Source organism: Hibiscus syriacus, unplaced genomic scaffold (genome assembly GCF_006381635.1).
Source record: "Hibiscus syriacus cultivar Baekdansim isolate YM2019G1 unplaced genomic scaffold, ASM638163v2 tig00117032_pilon, whole genome shotgun sequence".
Lineage (NCBI taxonomy): Eukaryota > Viridiplantae > Streptophyta > Magnoliopsida > Malvales > Malvaceae > Hibiscus > Hibiscus syriacus.
In genome coordinates, this window is record NW_024063532.1 from 2,120,753 (window position 1) to 2,148,550 (window position 27,798).

Sequence of the window (27,798 nt, forward strand, 5' to 3'; positions counted from 1 at the left end):
CATTTAAACTCCAATCAAAGGGTGACACGTCCCCTTTTATTGGTGTCAAAATGAGTTGAAAACCCCAAAACCCACAATTGATAAGGCTTTACAACATATTTTAATAAAGTTCTGATAGAAGAAACAAAATAAAATTTTATAAACTACAAAAATATAGTCTTTTTTTTCATTCAAGATTGTCTTATTATCACTATTGTTGTTCCCCCCCCGGGGTTTTTTTGGGGTTATATTTAACCCTTTATATTTCAGTTCGATCCCCGCTGATTTATTTGATTGTATTGGTTATTATTGTTGCTAAGAAATTGTATTTTGGCTTAAGAACTGTTCAGTGGGTGATGGTTATTATACTTGTATTTCTTAATGTGATTTTTCACTTTCTTTTAAGTCGATCACATTTTGGTTTTGTTGATTTGCCGCTCTAAATTTATTTTTAGGATAAAGTATACAAATGGCCACTTAACTATTTAGCTCTTTTATTTTTACTACCATTCTTTCAATTTTGTTAATCAGATTACCTAACTATTTAATTGTATCCAATCAAACCACTTACCATTAACGTGGCTGACGTGTGTCAAAACTGTGAAATATATTTTGTTTATAAAATACAGTATTTTTTCATATTTAATTTTACATAATTTCTGTAAAATGTGAAATGCTTGAGATCATGAAATGGGCTTCCCATAATTAGAAATTATGAGCCACTAATCTGTAACCAGAGCCGGACTGGGTTGGTCCTGGTGGCATACGGTTAGGGGTGCGACGGCTGTTGGACCCTGATCGAGAATTCACATCACCGTTCTGTGCTGGACCATTAGATCCAGACCTCCTGTAGTCCACGGGGCCATTAGCAGCAGCTGCATCAAATGCAGACCTCCAGTCATCACCAGCGGAACCATTTGTTCTTGGGCTGCTTTCTGCAAACACGATAATCCCAAGATTTAAGATGTCAACACAAAATAAAGCTATCGACGTTGACAGCGATCAACCCAAAGCCAGTCTCAATCAAAACAGGCGACTTAATGTGAACCGTGAATATTTAGGTGAGGTTCAATGGAATGTAAGCCCAAAGTATCCAACAGGAAATGTTTTTAGGAGCTTTCAACAGGAATATAGAAATGTAGCTTTTCGGTGCTATCTACAGTCAGATGCTACGTAAGGCATCCTTTGCACTTGAAAATTAAACAAATATAATTCAGCCCTTTTCAAAGAGTACTACACACCTGCACTAGTCCCAGCATCAGACCAATCAGAAGCAGAAGCAGCTCGATTGTCGTGTATGCTAAGTTGGCGTGTTAATTTTGAAAGAAGTGATGATTGCTTTTGGATACGCTCCCTTCTGCGCTTTACATTTTGATCCTCTTGAAGTAGCTCCTCAATCTTATTCGTGCTTTGAGCACTACACATTCGAAAAACATCACATTTTCAGCAAAGATTTCCACGGAAGAAGCACGTAAGAAGATTACAAAATTTCTCTTCATGGCACATTATGCAAAAACCAACAGACCATCAAAGAAGATATCTGCTTCCAAGGCGAGGCCTGATAGAGTTTCACGGATACAGAAATAGAAATAGAAGGGTATCCAACCTGACAGAACTATATAACTGATTTAGCATGTCTTCCTTAGCTTTCTCTACTTGGCAAAGAACAACAGCCTGCTCAACCATAACGAAAACAGACATAAGATTTCTCACATTCCACTACCAGAATAGACAGCAGGAGTTGAAGAACTAGGCTTACTTTGGGGACATTGGCAGCTAAACTGTTCAATACAGCTTCAACATAACCACGAACTTCTTGAGACATCCATCGAAGTTCTTCCTCAGGATCAACAGGTCTTCGAGTCATTGTATCCTGCACATGACAATGAAGGAGAATTTAAGGTCCTAAAAGATATTCTGGAAACGTAAATTCCAAGGAAAAGAAAGGCTAATCTTTGTGCTGACAGAACCCAAAAAAAATCCAATTTTTTTTTTAAATGGCATGGAAATAAGATTAATTAACTTACAAGAGAACCATCTGATCGACTCTGTCGCATTTCAGGACCTCCAGCCACACCTTTCATGGGCCCTACAGAAGGTTGAATAACTTTTGATAATTTGCTTATCCATTCAACCTTATCAGCCATACTTTCAGCCTTCAACACAACAGCACTGTGAGCTGCAAGAGAAACAGGAGTTGCAAACAATTTTTCAATAAATGATTAATAATGTGAAATCGTAATAGACAAGAGGGTCAAGAAACATTATTCAATAGATGGAAGAAAGAGAAAGAAAACATACCTTTCAAAACAGTTTTATAAGGAATCTTGCTTGTTATCTTGAACACAAGACTAGGTTGCTTATCCGGGCCATTGGCCTTTTTATCTTTCGAACTTTTTGGGGCCGGTTCTTCCTCATCCTGTACCTCTTCAATACTGCATTCCTGCACAGGACAAATCAAGAAAAATTTAAAAGTCGTGAATTATAACAAAAGTTGGCAGGCCCACAGGCAGGTGAAGTCCTAATAACCTGGCAAATGACGGTCGAGAAAACAAACAATTGCCAATACAACAGCAAGTAAAAAGAACATCCTTTAGGCAGAAAAGATGAAAACTCATAACAGTTGAGAGCAGTGCTAAAATTGAGTCTAAACATCAGTATCTCCCAAGGCTAATAAGTTTCAGAATGCTTTTAAAGTACATCTGCATATCAACCTTTTACAAGAAACCATATCAGCTTATGTTTAAATGCTGAGAAACCCAAATATTTTGTTCTGAGATCATAAATGTATATATTATATCAATTTGTAATTTCAATTGTTACATTAGTTTGAAAGCAGACCCCCTAACTCCGATTACAATATATTCTGATTTCTGGCCAAGTCAAGGTTTATTTAAGAAGAAAACGACCCAATGCCTCATATACCTTACCCAAAATTGACAATGGGCAGAAACTTCAATGAGGAAATAAATAGATCTAGTTGAACATTTAATGCATCCTATATAAAAAATAAGAGGCTTAACACAGAGAGAACCATACTATACCAAAGTAAGAATACAAGTAAAACATTTTTTTGATGTATAAGCCATAAGGACATCATATTTATTATCCTAAATTATAAAGTGACATTTATCTATTTATACATAAATCTAACTAATATCTGATCAGAGATCGATTGGATAGAATTTTACCACTTATAGACATTATATCTATTTCCAGTTTTGTTAAGATTGAAATACTAATATATATATATACATACATACATACATACACTTATTTATACATCAAAGCTGTAATCTAAAATATGCAAGTAACACACCAAAACAGTTAAAACTCATTACCTGCAATGGTGAAAACATTTAGCATATACATAATAACAGTGGCCTCAAAACTAAAAGGTAAAGAAAATGTCTTAGTACCTCTAACACAATGACACCTCGAAAATGTTTTTCCTCTTGCTTTTTGGTGTAGCCAAGCTGAGATATGGACAGATCAAAATTCATCCAACCATTTCAAAACTTGTATCAAAATAATGTATCACTGAATCACAATCACACAATTTTTAGAAAAATAGATGGCATATACATCAGGATTCAATAACATCATTCTCTTTTTCTATTTTGGAGAAGAACATAATTCATTTCTAAATCATAGGGCAATGGCACAGCTATAAGCATCTAGCAAGTTTTGATACCATGCTCCAGTGTTGATACTATCCACATGAAAATCTAATTACAATAAAATTCGTATAGCAGCTTATAGCACAAGAGACAGTATGTATAGTGCCATTCCAATTTACAAATAGATCTGGGTGTCTTAACAAAATGAGAAAATTTTCAAACCTTTCCAGTCTTCTCATTCAAAACAAACCATCGCCTACTCCACCCATTAGTTTTAGCACTCTTCTTCAGCAAGAATCCTACAGATAAATGAATAAATAAAAACTGTTAAAAGCAGCATTGTTAGAGAAAATAAGATTGTATAGATCACATTTAAACAATTACAAAAGTGCAGAGTGTTGGGGGGAAATTGTGGAAGGCAATTAACCATGAAAGGTTAGGGACACATTGCGTACCACAAAATGCAATGTCTATGGAATTTTTGAAATCTAAATCAAGATAACAGATAACATAATGAATTTCATTGGAGCAGAGTTTGATCTTAGAAAAAGAATTTACGGAGGAAGAAATTTGGCACTCTAAAATCTTGTGATAGCAATAAAGCTCCCGGGCCGGATGATTTAAATATGGGCTTCTTCAAAAGATTTTGGTATGTTCTCAAGGTTGATATTCTGAAATTTTTTCATAACTTTCACCTGGGGAAAGATTGGGAACATGGAATAAATCATACTTTCATTACTCTTATTCCCAAGGTGTCTAATATTGATGGACTTGATGATTTTAGACTTATAAGCCTTGTGGGAGTGTTGTACAAGCTCCTTTCAAAATGTCTCTCGAGGAGACCAAGGAATTGCATTAATGATCTAATCAGTCCTAAGCAGTTTGCCTTCATTCCAGGACATCAAATATTAGATTGCTCTCTTATTGCTAATGAGGGGGTAGACTTTTGGAGGAAAAAAGGACTTCAAGGTTGCGTGTTCAAAGCAGGTTTTAGGAAGGCCTATGATACAGTGGATTGGGCTATTTTATTTCAAGTTATGGAGAAAATGGGATTCGGAATCAAATGGAGGAGTTGGATTAGACAGTGTATTATGACAGCTTCGATTTCAGTTTTAATTAATGGGGTCCCTTCTCAGGAATTTCCCATGGCTAGGGGTCTCCGTCAAGGTTGTTCTTTGTCTCCATTGCTTTTTTACTTAGTTGGGGAACTCCTAAATCTACTGCTGCAAAAGGCAGTCTCTGAAGGGCTGTTTTGTGGACTGCAGATTGGCAGGAATGACACTGCTATCGATTTTTCTCATTTGCAATTTGCAGATGATTTGATTATTTTTTGTGGGGCTTCGAAGAAACAAATTTTAAATGTTAAGAGGGTTCTAAGAGTGTTTGAAGTCATGTCTGGCCTTAAATTGAACCTAAAGAAAAGCAGGTTATTTGGAGTCAATACGGCTCAAGAGGAGGTAGAGGAGTGGGTGTCGACCATTGGTTGTGCAGTTGGGAGTTTCCCTTCTGATTATCTAGGCCTTCCTCTTGGTGCAAAAAGGAATTCTTCCCAACTTTGGGATCCAGTTGTTCAAAACTTTTACATGAAACTTGCTAGTTGGAAAGCTCGCTCTTTCGTTGGCAGGGAGGTTAGTCTTGATTAAATCGGTTCTTTGTTCACTGCCTACTTATTACTTGTCTCTATTTAAAATTCCATCCTCGGTTAATTCTAAACTCAATTCCATTATGTCTAATTACTTATGGGGAGGTGGAATGGAGAAGAAAAAGGTTCTTTGGATTAGTTGGCCCACTGTGTGCAAACCCAAGAATGAGGGAGGTTTGGGAGTGTTGAATCTTATTAATATGAACAGAGCCCTTTTGGGAAAATGGTCTTGGAGGTTTGCTAATGATTGGAATCCTGATTGGAGGTTGATATGCTCTAAATACAACCTAGATCCTTATTTATTATTGTTCAATAGCAAGGTTCCAGCTCAAGCTTCTTGGATATGGAGCTCAGTGGTTAATAATCATTTTAAAGAAGACTTATTTGGCTCAAAATTTCGTAGTATGTGCAGAATTCAAGTTGGTAATGGTCAGTTAATTCGGTTTTGGCAAGACCAATGGGCAATGGACTGCCCACTCAAGGTTTCTTTCCCGAGGTTGTTTTCTATTTCTTCTAATCAGAGTGGCAAATTAATTGAATTTGGGGAGTTCAGTCCTCTGGGATAGATTTGGAATATTCAGTTGAGGAGGACTTTGGTAGATTGGGAATTTGAAAAGTGGGCTAATCTGATGTTTACCATTTCTAATTTCTGCCTGTCTAAAGAGGCAAACGATGGACTGATTTGGAAAGGGGACGAGGCTGGTGTTTACTTTGTTAGTTCATGTGTGAAGTTTTGTTCCTCGGTTTCTCACGATAACCTTTTCTGGAAGAATATTTTGTGGAATGGTTTGGTGCCACTAAGAGTTGAATTTTTTATGTGGTAGGTGGTCTTTAACAAGCTGCCTGTAAAGGTTGAATTGGTTAAAAGAGGAGTTATGGGTATTATTGACCTTTCTTGTCCCCTATGTTATTTGGTGGATGAATCTTCTAATCATTTATTTTTTTCTTGTCATGTCGTGTGGTCACTTTGGAACAAAATCTTGCAATATTGGAGTATTAATTCGTTTTTTCAAGACAATGCGCACAGCTTCCTCCTAGCTTGGGAAGAACTGAATCTTAGTTCTGCTATTTGGAATTTTATTCTAGGTGTTGTTATTTGGACTGTTTGGAAAGCTAGGAATGTAATTGTTTTCGAAGGTGGGAAGTTAGACCAGACTAACTTATTTTTCTTAGCAAGGATTAGGCTTGCATCTTGGTTCTTAGCTAAGTTTAAAGATCTTGATATATCATTGGACTCTCTTATAAGTGACCCCTCCCTTGGGGATTCTTATTTCCCCAACAACAAATCGATTTTCTCTACGATACCTTGGTCCCCCCCTCCTAAGGGTTTTGTAAAATTGAATGTGGATGCTGCTACCAGTTTTGATTGGAAGAGAAGTGGAATTGCGGGTATTTTAAGAGATTATATAGGATTTTTTTTATAAGAATTTCAGGCCTCGTTAAAAACCCCCTTCTTGATTAATGGAGCTTGTAAGGAAGCTCCTTAATCAGCAGAAGGAGGAAAAGAGTGCCTTAGGATTTTATTGAACAATAAAATACATAAGATACAACCAACAATACAACCAACAAAACACCCCACCAGAACCAAAAAAGGTGGAAACACCCATAAAACACCCAAACTAAAAACTCAGAATCAACGAAAACAACACTAGTAATCCCCTTATAAAACCTAGAAAATCAAGAAACAACCCTAAACAACCATCAACAACTTTACTAACTCAGCCTATGCCTTCTTTAGCTAAGGCATCAGCCTCTAAATTGGTTGTCCTATTAACCCATCTAACAACACCTTCAAAAGCATTAAGCCTATGAACAATATCTTTAATCAATAAGGCATATACAACAGGACATAATTCATCCCCCTTAATCCAATCCACAGCCACCCTACTATCACTCTCTAAAATCAGACGGTCCTTGATCCTCTGTCGATAATTTGCAAAGAAAGATAACCCTATAAGAATAGCCTTCAACTCCATCAACGTAAGAGGTCCCGGACCAGCAGATACCTTGAAATAGCCTATAGTAGAACCTGAGTAATCTTTTAAAACTCCCCCTAACCCGCTTTTCTTCCAATCCCTTGTAGTGGCAACATCAACATTTAATTTAACAAAACCCAAAGGAGGAGACCAAAGTAAAGTAGGTGGAATCTGATTAGACCTGAGAGAAACTAAGTCCCCAAGTGAAGAATCAGAAATGAGTGAGTCCTTAGGAATAGACACTTCTTTATACTTTGCTAAGAACCAAGAAGCAAGCCTAAACCTTGCTAAAAAGAAGAATTCTGCCTTATCAACCTTTCCCCCTTCGAACACCACGAAATTCCTCATTTTCCAAGTGGTCCAAAGTACGACCCCTGGAATAAAAGGCCAAATCATAGAGTTGGACTTTAAACCATCCCAAGCTAGAAAGAAGCTTTGAGCATCCGTTGGTAGAATGGAACAAATCCTCCAAAAACTTAGAACTTATTCCAAAGGGACCACACCACCGAACAAGAGAAAAACAAATGAGGGAGACTCATCCGGCATCTTGCATAGGGGACACAACACATCTTCAATTCCTTGAACACCTCTTTTGACAAGTTCAGTCCTAACAGCCAGTTTCCCATGAGCGATCTGCCAAAGAAAACACTATACTCTTGGAGGCAGTATACCTCTCCAAATAATCTTCTTCCAGAAAAAGTCCTCCGATCCCAAAGTCTCCGATGAACATAGATTAACAGCTGATCTAACAGTAAAAGCCCCATCCCCAGTACCTTTCCAGATCACCCGATCAGGAAATTCCGGAGAGAGTAAAAAATTTGTAATGATAGCCAACAAGTTAGACCATTGTTCAAGTTCCCAGTCATGAAGATTTCTTTTAAACTTGACATCCCAAGTCCAAACGCTAGAGATATACTCCCCAAATTCAGATAATTTTCCAAACTGATTTATGGAAATAGAAAATAGTCTTGGGAAAATGACATCAAGTGGATGATCCACAGCCCAAAGATTTTGCCAAAACCGAATATATTTACCATCACCAACATGAAAACTACACATGCTTCTAAATTTAGTGCCAAAGAAGTCTTCTTTAAAATAATTATTTAGCAGTGATCTCCAAATCCAGGATACCTTAGATGGAAACTTACTGTCAAGAATTAAAACTGAAGAATCGAGTCTATATTTGGCACAAACAACTTCCCTCCAAACTGAGTCCCTATCATTGGCAAACCTCGAAATCCATTTCCCCAAAAGCGCTCTATTCATCAAGTTAAGATTAAGAACTCCTAAGCCCCCTTCACTCTTCGGCTTGCTAACATTGGACCAGCTAACCCAGTGAATTTTTCTAATGCCATTTCCCCCTCCCCATAGGAAATTAGACATAATAGAGTTAAGGGTTTTAAGAACCGAAGCTGGAATTTTAAATATGGACAGATAATATGTAGGAAGCGAACAAAGAACCGCCTTAATTAACACTAGTCTCCCTGGTAAAGAAAGAGATGCTTCCTTCCACCTGGTTAGCTTGTTAAAAAAATTATTAATGACAGGTTCCCAAATAGCTGCAGAATTTCTAGTAGCACCAAGGGGAAGCCCTAGATATTCAGAAGGAAATCTGCCAATTGAACATCAAATAGAAGTAGCCCATTCCAGTAGTTCCTCCTCGTTAACATTAACACCAAACAATTTACTCTTCTTCAAATTCAGCTGTAGATCAGAAACCACTTGAAAAACTCGAAGCACCCTTTTGACATTCAGAATTTGCATTTTCCAGTCACCAGAAAATATAATCAAATCAACAGCAAACTGTAAATGGGACACATTTACAGGCCCCTGTTCTCTACCAATCACCATTCCAGAAAATAAACCCTGTGACACGGCCCTTCGAATCAGTAGATTAAGTAGCTCCCCTACTAAGTTAAACAACAAAGGAGACAAAGAACAACCCTGTCGAAGACCTTTAGTCATTGAGAATTCCTCAGAAGGAACTCCATTTACAAGAACCGAAACAGAAGCTGTGGTTACACACTGCTCAATCCAGCCTCTCCACCTGGAACCAAAGCCCATTTTCTCCATTATTTTAAATAAAATAAACCACTCAACAGAATCATAAGCTTTCTTGAAATCAACCTTGAATACACAGCCCTTAAGTCCATTTTTTCTCTAATAATCCACTCCTTCATTAGCAATTAAAGAACAGTCCAGAATATGTCTACCTGGTATGAAGGCAAACTGAGTTGGACTAATAATGTCTGAAATGCAACCCCCTCGATCTCCTCGACAAACACTTAGAAATGATCTTATACAACCCACCAACTAGGCTAATTGGCCTAAAGTCATCTAGACCGCCAATGTTAGAAACCTTTGGAATGAGTGATAAAGGTATGATTAACCCCATGTTCCCAATCTTTCCCGAAATAAAAATCATGAAAAAATTTCATAATATCAACTTTGAGGACATGCCAAAACCTTTTGAAGAAGCCCATATTTAGACCATCCGGTCCCGGCGCTTTATTACTATCACAAGATTGTATAGTCTCCCAGACTTCCTCCTCTGAAAATTCCTTCTCTAAACATAGATTCTGCTCAACTGAAATACTAGGAAAATTCAACCTTATCTCTTCCAACTCTAAAGTCGAATGCTCATTAAAAATCTTAAAGAAGTGGTCTCTAATAGTGGTCTTAATGACAGACGGTTCTTGAATGACATTACCCCCAATATTCAAAGCATTCAAAGCATTCCTCCTCTTCCAAATCGAAGCACAATTATGGAAGAATCTTGTATTTCTATCCCCATCTTCTATCCATTTTGATCTGGAATTTTGAAACCAGATTTGCTCCTCTATTTTATAGAGTCTCCACAGTTCTATTCTTGCTGAAATTAACTCTGCTGCTATTCAACTGTTAGCACCATCTGCACCTGTTGGATTTCCAGTTCTAGACTGTGGATCCTCGATTCTAAGGCTGAAATACTAGCCCCTGGAAATTGGTCTCTCCTGCCCGCCCAATTCTTGATAGAAGTTTTTGTATTTCTCAGAATACTATAAATTACAGCCTTCCTCTGCTGATTCTTCCTTTCTTGAATTGAAGATCTGACCAAATCCTCAAACCCAACTTCTTCCATGAGATAGTTAAAAAGTTTAAAAGGCTTTTTACCCCAATTGACACCTCCATTCTCCAACAGTAGAGCATTATGGTCTGAAAGAGATCTAGGCAGTAAGGTTTGCACCAAATCAGGAAATGCAACAAGGAATTGGCCATCAACCAAAAACTGGTCTAATCTAACATGAGTAGGGGTATCTTGATTATTGCACAAAGTAAACCTTCCTCCATTTAAGGGTAGATCAATTAAGCCTGTTTGCAGCATAAAAAGATTAAATATCCTCATTGAATTCTTGTTTTGAGTTCTTCCAATCTTCTCTTCATCATGCAGATATACATTAAGTCCCCCCTACACAAATAGCAGCCCTCTGACCACTAATGAATAAGCTCAACTCTTCAAAAAAACACTCCTCCTCTACTGAAGGGCCATAAACATTGATGAAAATACAACTGAAATTAGTGACCCGAAATTTCCTAGATAAGACAATGAATCTTCTATAAATAAACTGATTTTCTAATTCGAAAATTTTATCATCCCAACAACTCATTAAACCCCCTGATGAGCCAACCGATGGAGTTTCAAGGACACCTTTAAAATTACTAAGCCCCTTTCTTCTAAGCAGAGATCTGGGAATCTTATCCATTTTCGTTTCTTGCAGTCAAAGAAACTGTGGGTGATTTTTATCAATTAACCTCTGAATAGCCCTCTGCTTTTCTTTTCTCCTCAAACATCTAACATTCCATGAAGCAATCGTAAAATTAATCTTCATCATTAACTAGTCCACAATCTACACCCTCATCAAGATCACCTTGATTGGCCTTATTCAAAGCTTTCTCCAAGCTGATAATCTTATCCAGAAAAGCCTCCTTCCCTTTCTTAAATGACACCCCCAATAACTTGCTGATTTCCCAAGTTGCTAAGGCTTCCTCAACTAAAATCGAAAAATCTGAAGAAGCTGTTGATATTGACACCTGTTCATAAGCTTCCCTTAACAAGCATCTTTTAGCTCTTCTAAAGTCGGAACCCGAAATGAATCTAGTTCTATCACCATCTGACAACTCTCCTGCAACCTCCACTTCCACTATCTGTTGAGCATCTTTTGAGGGCTGAAAATTCCCCTCCTTACTGGTCCATTCCTCCTCTCTTTCAGGTCTAACATTCAAAACGCTCCCATGCCAGAATTTCATGTCTCTCAGCCTTGAATAGACCCTCATCTCCCTGCTATTTGTTCGAAGAACTGATCATTCCAACATAACAGAGGAAACCCCACTAGTTCCACCAAACAAAAGGCCATTGGGACACCATCATCATTCAACAAAGGGGCTAATCGATCAAACCATAACTCTAGTTCTTCTTTTCTCTTCAACCAAGTATCCCTCATATCTTTCGATGAATTAAAGACAATCACACAAGAATTCCACACATGTCCCCATCTCGTAATTTGGACTTCGAAACCATCTTTAATTAGCGCCTTCTTGACTGACTCAATCTGCAATGAATGTTTAATAATCCCCGTTAATGACCTTTTAACCCAATTGGAGCTTTCGGAAGGAATATGCATTTCCAGAGTGTTTTTCTTCACTTTCCCCCTCTGAATATCATCGGATTATATCGCCTTATTTCCCATTGCACTTCTATTTGACAACAAAGCATCTTTGTAAGACCTAGTATCCCTAAAACAATTGGTTAAAACTTTCGCCTGATTGGAATTAGATGTTCCAACAATGTTCTGACTGAGGACCTTCTTTGAAGAAACATTCTTTCCCTCAGACCAGGAGGAAGCTCCCTTATATCTTGCAGGACCAACTGAAATCATTCTCCCGTCTATCAGAACACCATTTAAGACCTTGACTGCCCTCTTCAAACCATTCTCACTCTTAAACTGAACAAAAGCAAAAGTTGAAAATTTGTATTTTGGATTCCTAGTGACTTTGGGAATGAAGAATCTCTCAATAAAACCATGGACTATGAAAATATCCCTTAATGAACGTCGAGACACCCTCCTACTAAGATTGTCGATGAACACCGTCTAGTTCTCATCGGAGACTAACTTTCCTTTGAGACTCTCCCTCTCTACGTTTCTCTCTCTCTCTCATTTTTTTTAGCATGTGTTAGTTGTTATATGGTTGTTTTATTTAGAGATTATACAAGATTGTTTTTAGGTTCCTTTAAGGAGGCTTCTGGTCCGGGTCCACCGAATTTTGATGGAGTTAAAGGTTGTTCAGAAAGGTTTATATTTTTTTGATCCATTGCCAAGAGGTATTCAGGGTCGTCTGATTGTAGAATCAAATTGTAAAATGGCAGCGGAATGGGTTAAGAATGGTGCTAATTGCCCTGATTTGTATGCATCAATTGTCAGGGATATAGCAGATAGACTTTTTTTTATAGAAATAGAAGGCCTCATTAAAAACCTCCCTCATAGTAGGACATTACTGATAATAATACCCGATACAAAAGACACCACGGAATATCCTCTCATGGAGATGTACACCATTACAACAAACACCTTAACCTCATTAGATGGGTTATTAGATGGATTGCTAGGACAGCTAACATAGAAGCTGATGGGTTGGCAAAATCTGGTATTGGCTAATTTCAGTGTGATTTGTAGGGGTATTTTATTTTGGGTTCTTTGGGTTGTATGTAAGGGTTTTATCTTGTTGTACTAAATCTTCTGTATATTTATTATTAATGAAGTATAAGGCACTCTTTTCCTCCTTCCTCTGAACAAGGAAATCATTTTGAGTTCCTCAATCATGAAGGGGGTTTTTAACGAGGCCTTCAATTCTTGTAAAAAAAACAATAAGGAAAGTAAATGAGCTATAATCGTTATAGAAGGCAAAATTTATTCTATTCAGGAGCCCATATTTCAGATAGTTAAAAATTAAAACTTATGTTAGCTTCTACAAATAACCAAGGAGAAAGAAGAGGATGGAGGGAAGGCCTAAACAAAACCAAAATGCTAAATCTAGAATGTGACTGAATGGGTTCAATTTCTTAAGGCATAACGAACACAATTTACTTATAGTGAGCATATTAAAACAAATAAAGCAGTTCCAATCCTCAGAAGTTCATATTTTACACTTCTACAGGATATCAAAGATTGCATATAAATTTTCTATAAATGAACACGTATTCAAGAGCACAACATTAAAACAAGGCTCAAAAATAGTATTACCAAGAACTTGAGGTTTCAGTTATAATCAAGAAACAGAATGTGAGTCAATAAACAGACCTGCAGTTATTTCTTTATCAGCACCAGCGGTCTTCAAAGCAGGGGTCTCCTGCACCTCCTTCTCAGACTGCCCAAATTTCTCCTTCAATGTCTTCAAGGTTCCACCAGTTTGCTGACCACTTGGTTGAGGACTTGCTGCCTAGGAAAAGAAAACATAAAAGCAACGCTCAGCAAAGAATATAAATCCAAATCCAGTATAACATGAACAATTTATTGCATGAAAGTGATGTAAATGGGTGCACCAATTGTTTCAAAGTTTCTGGTTGTATTTTGGGTGCATATAAATGTGTAACATGTCCATCGGATATTTGCTGGACACTAGTACTTTAAAAGAAATGAGAAGTCTGCAATATCGCTACAGATGTCCATCTTCTCCAACCTCCAAAAGTTAAAAACATTCAAGAAAGAACCTACCCTATTCAGTATCGCCTGCTCAGCTTCATGTCCCTTCTTTGAGGACCGATTCTTCATCTCCTCCTCCCGCCGCTGTCTTTCCATTCTAAAGTAAATAAAATGAATTGACGTCATAGAGAAAGTTAGTTGTAAATACTGGAAAGTATATAAGGTGGAAAACTGGCGGTAAATACCTCCTTTGCACCAATCGAATAAAGTGCTGAGGCGGCACAAAAGCTCGCTCCATATCAACAAGTGCAACAACCATTCTTTTTGCTTCATTTTTAAATCCATCCAAGGCAGAACTTGCAATGGCCACAACCTTCAAAAAAAAAAAAGCTAACCCTTACACAAGGGAAAAGGGTAAAACAGTTCTAAACTAGTAAAGTTGAAATTAAATAGAGAAGGTATGAAAAAATAGAATATAAAAGAAAGCAACCAATTTTAAGATATGATACCTCTCTCTTGAATGGGGGGTACCTTCCCAAACCAGGTGTAGCATTTGCAGCAGCAGAAACTATATCTATTAGCACACGGTGTACCTGTTTAGTACACAAAGAACCCACACAGAAATCAATATAGAAACACAGGTAAAGCTAAATTATGCAAATAATGAGTTAAACGAGATATATTAAATCAACCAAATTAAAATAATTGACAATACTCTTGAAATAATGAGTTAAAGGAGAACTATTAAAGCGGAGAACTATTAAAGCACCCAAATTAAAATAATTGATTAAAATTCTTGGGAAGAGGGTAATAGAAAGAAAGTACTCAATTCACAAGAAAGAGTAGAGCAATTCTATAATTTAAGAGCACACAGTACAACCGCACAGTAATGCAGCAACAATAAAGAAGGGTACAACACAACTTGCACAACGTCAAAAGATTCTAAACTAACGAAAAAGTTACAAACTAAATTCTACATTATCCATGAGAAGTGAAAAGTCTTTTGAACTGGCCAAAATTTCCAAGTTCAAGGCAAAATGGATATGGAAAGAACAATTCTAACACTAGACTTACCTCATCAACACAAAGACGTGCTGGTTCTTTCGCCAGCTCCAACACCCCCTTTTATTAGAGATCTCAAACCCTTTTCAGGAGATATCAAATACGGTTGGTAACCATCAGCTTCTAACACAATCTGACAGAATAAATAAACAAAGTCAGAGAAATGTAATATTATTATCATCGCAAAAAACCATTTTTGAATTTCAAACCTAGTGAGAGAAGCTCCCGCTTCTCTCTTGGTTTCAAGGTGTTTTTGTTTTCATTCATCTTTTCTTCTTTACCATCGCCGTCTGACGTCCGCCAACAGCCGTCCGACACCCGCCGACCGCCGACAGCAGGCCGCCGTCCGCCGCCACACTCCGTCATCCGTTGGCCGTCGGTTTTCCTCTGGAAGATCGTCTCCTCACTCTGATTCCATTTTCCAGATCAGATTTACGAGAAAGTCATTCAATCGGCGCAGATCTAAACGCCATTTTTCATCGATTTACGCCGGCGTCCGTCTCCAGTTCACCCTCATTCCACTAGGCTCGTCGCTTTCTTGCGAACTAATCCCTTCTTCTAGCGTCCGGACTTCGCTGTCATCATCTGAGATTCTTTCTTTGTCCGGTTAGTCAAAAACAGAACAGCCTTGGTTCTGTCAAGGTGTTCTCCCGTTCTAAACCATCTCTGATGGTTAGTTGAAGGTCTTCTGCGTAGCTTCTTCTTTCCTCAGACTTAAGTTTTTCCTGTTGGAATCTCTTCATCACCTCCACCCTTCTTTTCTTCGCCGGCAGTCACAGCATTCCATCGCTGAGCTTGCAGGAATTTCGTCTAGTCACTGGATTTTTTACTTCAACAGTTTCGTCACATATCGGGTGCTGGAATCCTCCCTTCTCTTCAGTAGAGACCTCCGGTCCAAGTTCCTCCACCCTCTGCAACCGCGCATTCTCTGCCATCTCACCCTTCTCATCATGTAGTTCACACTATTTTCATTATGGGCCTGCCTGAAGATGTCAAAGAGAGAGAGCTGCAGAATTTTCTGAGATGGCTTCCAGGTTTTGAAGATTCGCATTTGAGCTTCAAGGGAGATAAGCCCAAGGGTTTCGCTCTCTTCTCAACTGTTAAATTTGCAGTTGCTGCCAAGGATGCCCTTCAGAAAATGGTTTTTGATGCTAAGTTGAAGTCCTTATTGCACATCGAGATGGCAAGGAAGAATCTTGTTGTTAAAAGAGTAGTAGTTACAGATTCTGATGCTTTGGACAAGTATGGAGGTTCTCATGTTCCTCCAGTACTGCCATTGCCAAATCCAACTTCTGTAGCATCTCCTAGTATTCATGTGCCTGCTATAGCGGTCTGTTGCGATGACAAGTCTGCAGTAAATGGTGTACACGAGGGATCCAGGGAGTCAATCACAAAGGGGTGCAGAGTTGACAAGTCTAGATGCTTCACATTATTTGTTGAAAAGAGAAGATCCATTGGGAGAGCTTTGGATCTTTATTTTGCTCTCATGGTCGGGTACTTGATGCTTTTATCCCAAATAAAAGGAATTCAAAAGGAGTTCGCTTTGGTTTTATTCGTTTCGCATCAATCGAAGAAGCAAGGAGAGCGATCTCAAAAATGAATGGCTCTCGTATCGACGGCAACAAAATTGGTGTTTCTTTCGCTAAATTCAAACCTCGACAGGTGTTCTTCGCAAGTCCGGAATGGAAGATGTTTCGAGGAAGAATCATTTTAAAGATGAAGAAAAACTTCAGGTGTTGAGCAATCGTCTAGTGGGGTGGTGCAAGGACTTTGTCAAAATTGGTCATCTCGCCAGACAAATGCAAGCGAAGGGCCTCACTGGCTTCACCTTAATGAGAGCTGCTGGTAATGCGATTTTAATGATTTTCGAAGACAATATTTCTTTGAGAAGTGTGAAGAACGATAAATCAAAGATTCTCGCAGAGTGGTTCTCTTTAGTCGAAGCTTGGTCAGAGAGTTTGGTAATGGAGTGTCGTCGAGTATGGTTAGTTTGCGAGAGTGTTCCTTTTCACGCATGGAATTGGGATACTTTCAAGAACATTGCTGATAAGTGAGGTTTATTACTAGCTATCGACGAAAGTTGTCAGTCTCCATCATCCTTTGATCGGGCAAAAATTCAAGTCCTCACAAAGGCTGATGCGAGAATTGATGCGATGGTGGAATTGAAGGTTGGTGACAACTTCTTCAAGGTCATGGTGCATGAGATAAAGCCCTCATTCAAACCAAACTCTTGGGTGGGCTCCTGAAGAAGACGAGTCCCAATAGATCTTGTCTCTTCAATTGTGGTTGTTTTAGTCTATATGGTTATAGGTGTTGCTTTTAATTTGTATTATGTTCTGTAGCGCTGTTTTATTCCTACTGTTGGTGGTGTAATTAGATGTAAGGTGATTAAACTGTGGCTTTGGATGAGGTTATATGTGGTTAAGGTGTATGTTGTAATGGTGTACATCACCATGAGAGGATATTCCGTGGTGTCTTTTGTATCGGGTATTTTATCAATAAAATTTGAGGTACTCTTTTCTTCCTTTCAATGTTCGTTAACATACCTTTAGTATGTGAACGAATACGAAGGGAGTTTTTAATGAGACCTCAAACTTCTATAAAAAAAAGTCAGAGAATTGAAAGTTTCTGAAAAGCAACAGAAGATACTGAATAAATAAAATGAACAAAAAATTGGGACAGGACATACCCGTTTGACATTATTGAGATCAAAATGTCTATCTATTGGAAGTTGCTTAATCCTATTAGGAAAATTCCCCTCAAAGCTAGCAACAATTTTCCAGCCAGAACCCTGCATGAAAACATCCTTATTGCGGTTGGTATGTTTGAAACAAGAAAGTTAATGACTTTTTGGGATGTAAGACTGGAGACAGAAAAAGAAAATATAAAACAAGGGGGCGATTAACTCAAAAGGTTCTTTAAATGGTTATATGTTAGCCAATTAAAAATTGGCACCCACCAGCAAAATTTTCTTGCCTAACAATCAATGTTATATAGTATACAGCATGACAGAAGATAAAGGTAGTACGGGCTTCTAAATCATTAGTACATGACAATTTTCCATGTGTTTAACAAAAGCTACTACAACAGATCCTTATTTTAGGAAGCTCATCATCCATACTATGGACAGGCTCTACCATAATAAACAGGAATTACACTATTCAATATTCAACATAGGAACCGTTGATATTTCTCCATGAAGATTTACGAAGAAGCACTACACACTTCCAGCAATGACAAAAACTATACTATGTCATTTTTCTTTAATAATGTAGGTTTGGTAAATTTATCACTCACCTCACCAGTTGTAATGTGTTGCAGAAATTTATCCTCAAATTCACGACAAAGTTCTAATGCAATAGCCCTTGTACCCTCAGCACTCTCAACCATCTGTTCACCAAGCCTTACCAATTCATCCTGAACAATTTGGGACTTTCCTTGTAACCTAGATAGACACAAAGGTGTCAGGGATAAGAATATGGAGTAAATTGGGATTAAAAACACTTCCATACTTGGAAAAGTAAAAATTGATAATATGCATCTACATTAAGTTGCCCCCTTTTCAAATTAATCAATTTCATTTATAGCATTCTGAACATCATGGCACATAGATTCAATTATGTTACTTGATAAAAGGATGGGTCATGCCGTGCATCCATAGATAGTCATAAATAATCCTATATTCTTTTTCCATTTTATGGAAGATAATCAAAAAAATATTGCAGATTTTACAGATATACTAAGTAAACCTAAAATATCATTTTATAAAAGAATATTTGACAATGAACAGTTGAAATATATCTATTATATCCCAACAATATCAAGGAAAAGTAAAATGCAAAAAACATTATATAATATGACTAGAAAATGATGATAACTATAATAAAGTGTTTAAAATAAAAGTATAGAGAGGGTACAAATAACTATAACTTTGCAAGGAGGAGCATTCTGTGTTGTGCGATTTAACATAATATGATTCATACACCGAATAGATCTAGTCTTGTAATTTTACATGTTTTTATAATGTTTTGATGGAGATTGTGATGAAAGAAATGCAATTTTTACTATGCCATTTTTTCTAATTGAATCCATTTTTAGGGGTAATCCATATATGCATCAATATATCTACAACCTTAGGGTCTAAATATGTCTGATGACCTGACACTACTATATAGAACTTTGGTTATTAGCAACTTCTAAACATACAATACATATCCAATGTACAGGTAATTTGCAGGACTAATCAACTTAGAAATGAAGATTTGCTCAATAAATTTCCATAAAGAATTATTGATTAAACTTTTTGACAGGTGCTTGTTTATAGAAGTGAAAGTTAAACAAGAAGGGCAAAAATCCATTTACAGCATTTTGGCGGCATAAAAGACCATACAGAAGCATGAAAGTAAGTTGAGAATATTTACCCAGAGAGGAGATTTGGAAGCCGGACTTTCATGCGCTTACGAATCTGCTGTGCAAGAGTATCAACCAAAGCTATTCTTCCTAGCTTGCTCAGAGGAGTTCCAGTTAGTATGGATTTGAGGCTTTCACTCTCTGCTCTCCATGTTGTTTCCAAAGAGTTTTCTGATCCAGACTGTGCAGAAGCTATTGAAACTGATTGACCAATTAATGCAACCCATGGGATATCAACTGTCTTTGGTGGTCCCTGATTTAACAGGAGAGCCTGAACCGCAGCAAGGGCTTTTTGCTCAGAGGCAGCTTGATCTATTTTGGTAATTAAACCAACGGTTCTAGTACCTATCATCAACAAGAAAAGCTGACTGTTTGATCACTAAAGATGATTCCTGGAAGAATAAAGGTAGCGAAAACACAACTCAAGGAGAAGAGAGGAAAAATTATTCACTCAATGAACTAATTCAGCCCTTGTCAAAGAAAAAAATAAGTAAATAAAACTACACGCAATGTTCATTTACCTTCTCCATCATACTCTTTGGCAAGACGGAGTGCTCGTGATGAAGCAATTTCAGGTGCTTGGGCCGCAGGAACAATAACTAATAAAATGGCATCATTATGCTCCGCATAATCACTAACCTACACAAAAGTCAACACCAAAATTTGTTATTAAATACCATGTCATTTGTGATCTATAGCAACTCATACCATATACCTAAAAACTGCAGGTAAACTGATAAAAGAATATCCATCACAAGAATAAATAGAGTATCCACCAAAATAAAATATAACACTAAGAAAAAAAACCTGTAAACGGAATGTTCTTAAATCATTAACCAACACTTACCATTGATTCATCCATAATCCGTTGATCCAGCCCAGGCAAGTCAATTAATTTCAGGGGAGGTGCTGAGAAATAAAAGTCGTGTCAAATTAAAGTTAGGTATTGTAGCAAACAATAAAATTATAGCATGGAATCAAATGAACCAACTAGCAGCAGAAATTTACACTTTTAAGTAGTGTCACCATCAACAGCCTTCTAATGGAAGAAAGTGAAGTTTCCCAGAGTTAACTCCCATTATAGCTCTGAAGAAGTCAGCATTTCTATCATAATTTAAGGCCTTTTTATTTGTAAAATGTTTTTCCACTTAAAAGAGCTAAACCCAAACAGCCTAGTGCCAAAGACATTTAGCCATTTTGCAAGGCTTGAATTGAAACTCAAAATAATTCACTGGGTTGTTTTTCACAAAAATAGATCTAACACAGATTGTGAAGGATGTTCACATTTCTAAATTTTCTCTCATGCATGAAGAGCATTGTTATACATAGACATAACAAATGATTCAATCCAATTAGTTTATCATATATAGATGTCCTCTCATCTTCTTGAAATTCAGATAAAACTTTGATGCATTAAAAAGATAATTTCATTATACCAGCATAATACTTGTGAACATTCTTTAAAATCAAAGCATTCAATGTGTGTATCCATAAACAAGACAAGCTTCTGAAAATTATGTTAAGACGAGGAAAATTTAAAAATCATATATAACATAGAGCACCAACCTGTACTTGTGCGCAACTTAAGATATATCTCATCTCGGTTCTTTCCTGAGGAACTCTTACTCAACCTATCTTGTAAAGAATGCCGCAACGCACCTATAGAACAACAAAAAAAATCAAGCAATATATGTGTAGGTTTCAAAGAAGTTACTAATATACATCCCACACTTGTCAGATGTGAAACAGTTACACGGTATGATCCATTAGCCAGTTTTGAGGTTTACTATGGCTCCGGTCCAAATACTCTAGCTTCATTTTCTAGCCTATTTATCAACAGAAAATTGGTTTCAAATACATACATCTAATGCATCTCAGACATCAACAAACCCTTCAAAGATGTATTCTTTGGGACTCAACCACTTCCACAGTAATTTTAAGGCAATGTGCGTCCTAGGAAGATGTTTCTAGCTAGAGCCACAATGTATTACCATTTACCATAACTCAAAAGAAAATGCATATGTAATTGTAAAATTGTGAGCCTCGAATATATATACTAACGTGCAGAAACTTGTTGAGATTTGTTATCAATCTGCAGAATAATTGATTTGCTGCTTAAAGAACCATCCTTCTGTAAATCAATGCTAATAGGAGCCCCGGTAATACCATTTTCACCAGTTGGCTGGATAATAAAGGAAGGAAAAACTTCAGTTCAACCAGCAACAAAACTGATATCCAAGGAAAAGAAACATGAGTTAGCGGACTTACCAGAATAGGGTGTCCAATTAAACTGTTTAAAACTGCAGATTTCCCAGAGCCCTAATTTTGTCAACCGCAAAAAAGGGTGGAAGAAAAAAAATCAATCCGACATATCAATATGCAAACAAATTAAAAGAAAAGCAAAACCACAATATTACAGTAAAATTCCTAATAATACTAGCAAACATGTCGTTTAGAATGAGAACACAGTAACTCAAATTCTGAAGACCCTGTATGACATTCAAGCTTCTTCAACTAAGCAATGGTGCCTTTTCCTACTCAAAACCCTTCCGAACATACGAGAAAAGGAAAAATCAGCTAAGGGTTTCTTCTCTGTTGCTTAGATTCCCCATAAATTAGGTAATTAGAAATCAGGAAAAAAACAATCACATGGAAATATAAACCCATATAAACCCACAAAACCCCCCAAAATCCAAAGATCTAATCTGCCAGCGTGCTACGGACAGAAAAGACTTAAAACTGACACACACAAAAGAGAAGTAAACCTCAATTCAATCTACAAATACAGAATATAGGGCCAAACAGTTTACAGTAAGCAGAATAATAAGTTGAAAGCATATGAATCAAGAAAATCAAAAGATAACTTGAAAGATGAACTACTTACAACATTGCCGAAGGCCACAACGTTGAGGAAAGTAGAAGACCTCTTGGAGCTTGAGTTTTCTTCAACATCTTCGTCGGCAAGCAACGCCGCCGCTTGCTTCATGGAATCTGAGAGCTGGTACAACTCCTCGATCGCCTCCATTTCTTAAAATCTAAGATCTGTTGGTTGAATCAATGAAAAGATCAATAAGAGTAGAAAGAAAGCTGATCGACGACGATGGATCCAAGCGATATTAAGATGCGTGTATGTGTAGATCTCTGCGACAATTAAGAGATTTGAAAAAGAGAGAGAGAGAGCGACCAAAGTCTCTTCTCTCTTTTTATTTCCGCATTTTGAAATGAATGTTCCATTCTACTTTTCTATCTCCCGTTTTTTAACCATGTTTTTAACTAGTCCTTGCAAAATAGATCATTCGAATGTAGTCATTTAAATTGAATTGACTCAAATTTTAGTTGGTCTAATATTGACTCGTATTTAGGGGTGTGCAAAATTAGTCGACCCGTCGATCATGATCTAAAAAAAGCGGGTAATTCTCTAAAAAAATTATCCGGCCGGGTCGGGTACCCGGCCCAACATTTCTCGGGTCGGGCCTGGGTCACAAAATCTAGTTTTTTGGGGTACCCGGTTACCCGAGTACCTGGTTAGTTTTATTTTTTTATTTTTTATATATAATTATATAAAATATAATGAATTATTTATATTATGGATTATTAAATTTTGTATTTTGAACTTTTAAATTTTAAATTTTATGTTCGGATATTAGAGTATGTAATTCGAACTTTCGAACATTTAAATTTGTGTATATATTTTTTTAAATTAATAATTTGAAAATAAAAAATTAAAAACCAGGTATCGGGTACCCGATTACCGGGTACCCGCAAAATCCGGGTACCAGATTACCGGGTACCCGTAACATCCGGGTCGGGACACGGGCCGAGAAATCATCGACCCGAAAGTTCTGGTACCCGGAAATCGGGTACCCGAAAATCCGGGTACCCGGATTTGCACACCCCTACTCGCATTTACTATCTAATTTAATCTAAAATGGTAATGGGAGTAACTCGAATTTAATTTATTTAAATTTGGTATAATTTGAATTAGATATAGATCTAATTAAATCAAAATTAAAAATAATGTATTCTTATTATTATGAGTTAATTGCATCATGTGTTCTTAAACTATGACTTTCATTTTAAATTAGTCCTTAAACTTTTAAATATTCTAATTTCATCCTTAAATTATGACCCATTCTAAATTAGTCCTTAAAACTTTTGAACATTTGAATTTCATCCCCAAACTATGTATCTCATTCTAAATTGGTCTCTAAACTTTTAGATCTTTCAATTTCATCCCCAAATTCATCTAAATATGTAATTCATTTCAACCATAGTTTAACCTAAATTTTTTCAAAAATATAATAATATAACTTGCCCAATGATTTTATTAACAAGAGATGTGATTAGTATAAAAGAATAATTTAGGATAAAATTGAAATATTCAAAAAGTTTGGGTACCAATTTAGGATGAAGATCAAAGCTTGGGATGAAAATAAAATATTTAAAAGTTCAAGGACTAATTTAGAATAATAGTGATAATTTAAGGATAAAATTTGAATATTTAAAAATTTGTGGACTAATTTGAACTGAAGATCATAAATTGAGAACATATGATACAATTAACTCTATTATTATCTATCTTTTAATGATGTGATAAACAATAAAATAATGAATGTTTTATTTTCTGTATATATTATACTATTATTTAACTATCATCTTTCATAATAATTTGATAGTTTAATATCATATTTTCTCTTTTAAAGATCACCTATAAATTTGATCTGATAATTTTTAAAATAAAAAAAATATTTAATATAAAGGATTATAAAATGAAAGGATTAACTACATATTAATTATTTATGTTTGTGTTTTGTCCATTTTTTCTCACTGATTTCAAAAAAATAATAATATATATGATCGCTTTTGTTGAACCTATTTTGATATAACAAATTTAACAGCAAAATGTTTTTGAACTAAATTAAATTTATTCAAAGATTTTCAAAAATAATTCAAAGTTCAAATAAATTTGAAAATTATGTTTTAAATGTTTTTTTAACTTTGGCAAACTTTTAAATATTGTTTTAAAACTCAAAACTCTTGAAATTAGCCACACAAAAAAACCCATGTCAATCTTGAGACCAATACCACTCAGTCTCGAGACCAACATGGCAGTCTCGAGACTGGTATCACAGTAGGCAAATTTGGTATCGATGCCATGGTGTTCGTATTGATACTAATGGATGAGTATCGATACTGCTTGAATGAATATTGATACTAAGGGTTCAACGACTATATTTTTAACCGTTGGAAGGTTCGATCTCGATACCGAAGTTGTAGGTGAGCATCTAATGCTCAAAATTAAGGTTCTCAATGGCTCCAAAACATCCCAACAGCTAGAAACTTCCAAAAACTCATTTTATCATATAAAAACAAGTTCAAGACACTTGAAGAAGGTTACAACACCTATCCAAGCAATCAACATCAAGAAAAAAAGATCTTTCAATCTTATTTTTCCTTTTCTCTTGTACATAGAGTGTTTTGTGAGCTTAAATTGTAAACTCCTACCTTCTAGAGGTTTTTCTTGTTTATATTTCTTTTATCCTTTTGTAAAAGGGGTTGTGGCTCCAGTTTAGCCATTGAAAACTAGGGAGTTGTAAAAGGTTACTCTTGCGCGTAGAAAAAGAAAAAACAAATTAATGAATTTGTTAGAAAATCCTTAGTGTGGAGCTAAGGTAGTGGATGTAGACTTAGTTGAAAAGTCAAACCACTATAAATCGTTATGCAAATTTCCTATCCTTTATCTTCATACTCCCAAAATTTTTATTTGGCCAATTTTCCCCTCTTGGCACTTTTTCGGTTGATCAATTGAGCTTTGTAAATCCCAACAACTTTTATTTTTATTTAACTAAGATACGGTCAATTTCATTTTTATTTAATCACACAATTGAACCATGTTATTTATATATTCTTTCAATTTAATTCTACTTTTAATAAATTAATATAAATGAAGAAATATTTTCATATTTACTTATTAAATATATTTTATTTTTAACTTTATTTAAAAATATTTATTTTAATTTTAATTTAAGAATATATATTTTATTTTTTATAAACTATTAAAAACACATTTTACTATTAATCTAACTTTTTAAAGTATATATTTTATCCTAATTTATTAAATATATTATATTCTTACTTTACATTATTAAATATATTTTATTCTTATCTTAACTTCAAAATATTTTAATATAAAAATATATATTTTAAAATAAAAATAAACATAAAATATTTAAATTAATATATCTAATAAGTTAATATAATTTTTTTAAAAGTTAATATATTTTAGTACATGCTTGGTTTCCCATGTGATCTAGGTTTGAATCCTTATGGCCCCAATTTCTTTTCTTTGTTTTCTTTCAACCAGAGAGTGACACGTGTCACCCTTTGATTGGTAGAAAATAAATATATTAAATTAAATTAAATTATAATAAGGTTATTCCTCCAACTGAATGTGACACGTGGCATCAATGTTATGTGAAATCAATTGATTTGAGGATTAAATTTGTAATACCCATCTCCCGTATATTCTTCCGTACACGAGATACGGATGTCACATCATTTTTAAAATATTTTATCATTTGAAAAATCGTAAAATTTTGTTTCAGTTTTTAACAAACTCAAAGTATGATATTCATAGAAGCAAAATACTAAAACTATCAATTTAAATACATTAAAAAATATTTAATTTAGTTCCATTACATGCCAACTAAGTTTTCAAAAGGAATAAGATTGTCCTAACGTTACTGACAGGTCAACCTTAATTGATGATCGTTGCTGCTACTGTTGCACTCCTTTCGCAACTGATCTTTTCCTTTACATACACGTGAAATCAACACACATTAAATATTTACTTAGTGAGACATAATACTGCAAAGATATCAAACTTTATATATAAATATCTTATGAATATTGAATGACGATTTAAATTGAAAAATCCATAAGGATCAAATAAGCCCTTCTCAGCTGCACCATAATTCTTTCAATAAGTCATCTAAATTATTCTTAGTAGGCCCAACCTATCTATTCGTCTATATATTTTCCCAATTATTCTTTATTTGTATGGTGTACGTTAAATTAGAACGTACTATACATGTATTGCACCAAAGTGCCAATTGATCATGTATATTTTATAATCATTATGGGTAGCCCCTTAAATACTGTTAACACAACATTTTGTATTTTCATTTGGGCATCCTTTCATACCCGTTATGTACTGTTTACATATTCCTTTATGACATCCATTCATACCAATTATGCATTATTGTACATTTTATATCTATATTGCATCCTTTCATACCACTTATGCACCATTTATATCAAAATGCATTATAATTCCTTTAGTCTTTTACCTATTGCATGATTGACACTTTTCTGCCAAATGCACAGCTAGGCCATTTATCTTTTACTCAACGATATTTAACCGTTCATCTAACTGGCATAATTGGCACCTTTCTGCCAAATACACAGCTAGGCCATTTATCTTTTACTCAACGGTATTTAACCATTCATCTAACTGACATAATTGACACCTTTTTGCTAAATACACAGCTAGGCCATTTATCTTTTACTCAACGGTATTTAACCGTTCATCTAATTGGCATAATTGACACCTTTCTGCCAAATGCACTTCTATGCCATTTATCTTTTACTCAACGTTATTTAACCGTTCATCTAACTGGCATAATTAACACCTTTCTGCCAAATGCATAGCTAGGCCATTTATCTTTTACTCAACGGTATTTAACCGTTAATCTAACGGACATAATTGACACCTTTCTGCCAAATCACAACTAGGCCATTTATCTTTTACTCAACGATATTTAATCGTTCATCTAACTAACATAAATGACACATTTCTGCCAAATGCACAACTAGGCCATTTATCTTTTACTCAACGGTATTTAACCGTTCATCTAACTGGCATAATTGACACCTTTCTGCCAAATGCACAACTAGGCCATTAATCTTTTAATCTTAGAATAGTTTCTACTTTAATAATTTTTTATAAGATCAATGAACTCTCTCAACTCATTATAAACTCTATAGTTTACATTGGTAGTGCTAATACCGTTATTTCTTAACTCTTACTATAATTTACGTGAGTTGCATACCCACTATCAATACAGAAATTTGCCTACTTATTATGAACTTCTTATATTTGTACATATATTTCCGATACGGAAATTCATACACTTAGTATGAATTTCTTAGTTCGCACACCGAGTGCCCATACGAAAATTTATACATTTAGTATGAATTTCTTAGTTTTGCACATATAGTGCCCATACGAAAATTCATACACTTAGTATGAATTCCTTAGTTTTGCACACATAGTGCCATTTGGTAGTCACCATACATATAACAATCAATAATATACCTATGACTACCATAACATATACGTACATAATAAATACACTCACCTGGATTGTCTC

The 27,798-nt window shown here is 35.7% G+C and overlaps 1 pseudogene; it reads right to left on the reverse strand.

The window, feature by feature from the left end:
• Positions 1-567: 567 nt before the first annotated feature.
• Positions 568-27,798, reverse strand: LOC120196387 (annotated as a pseudogene).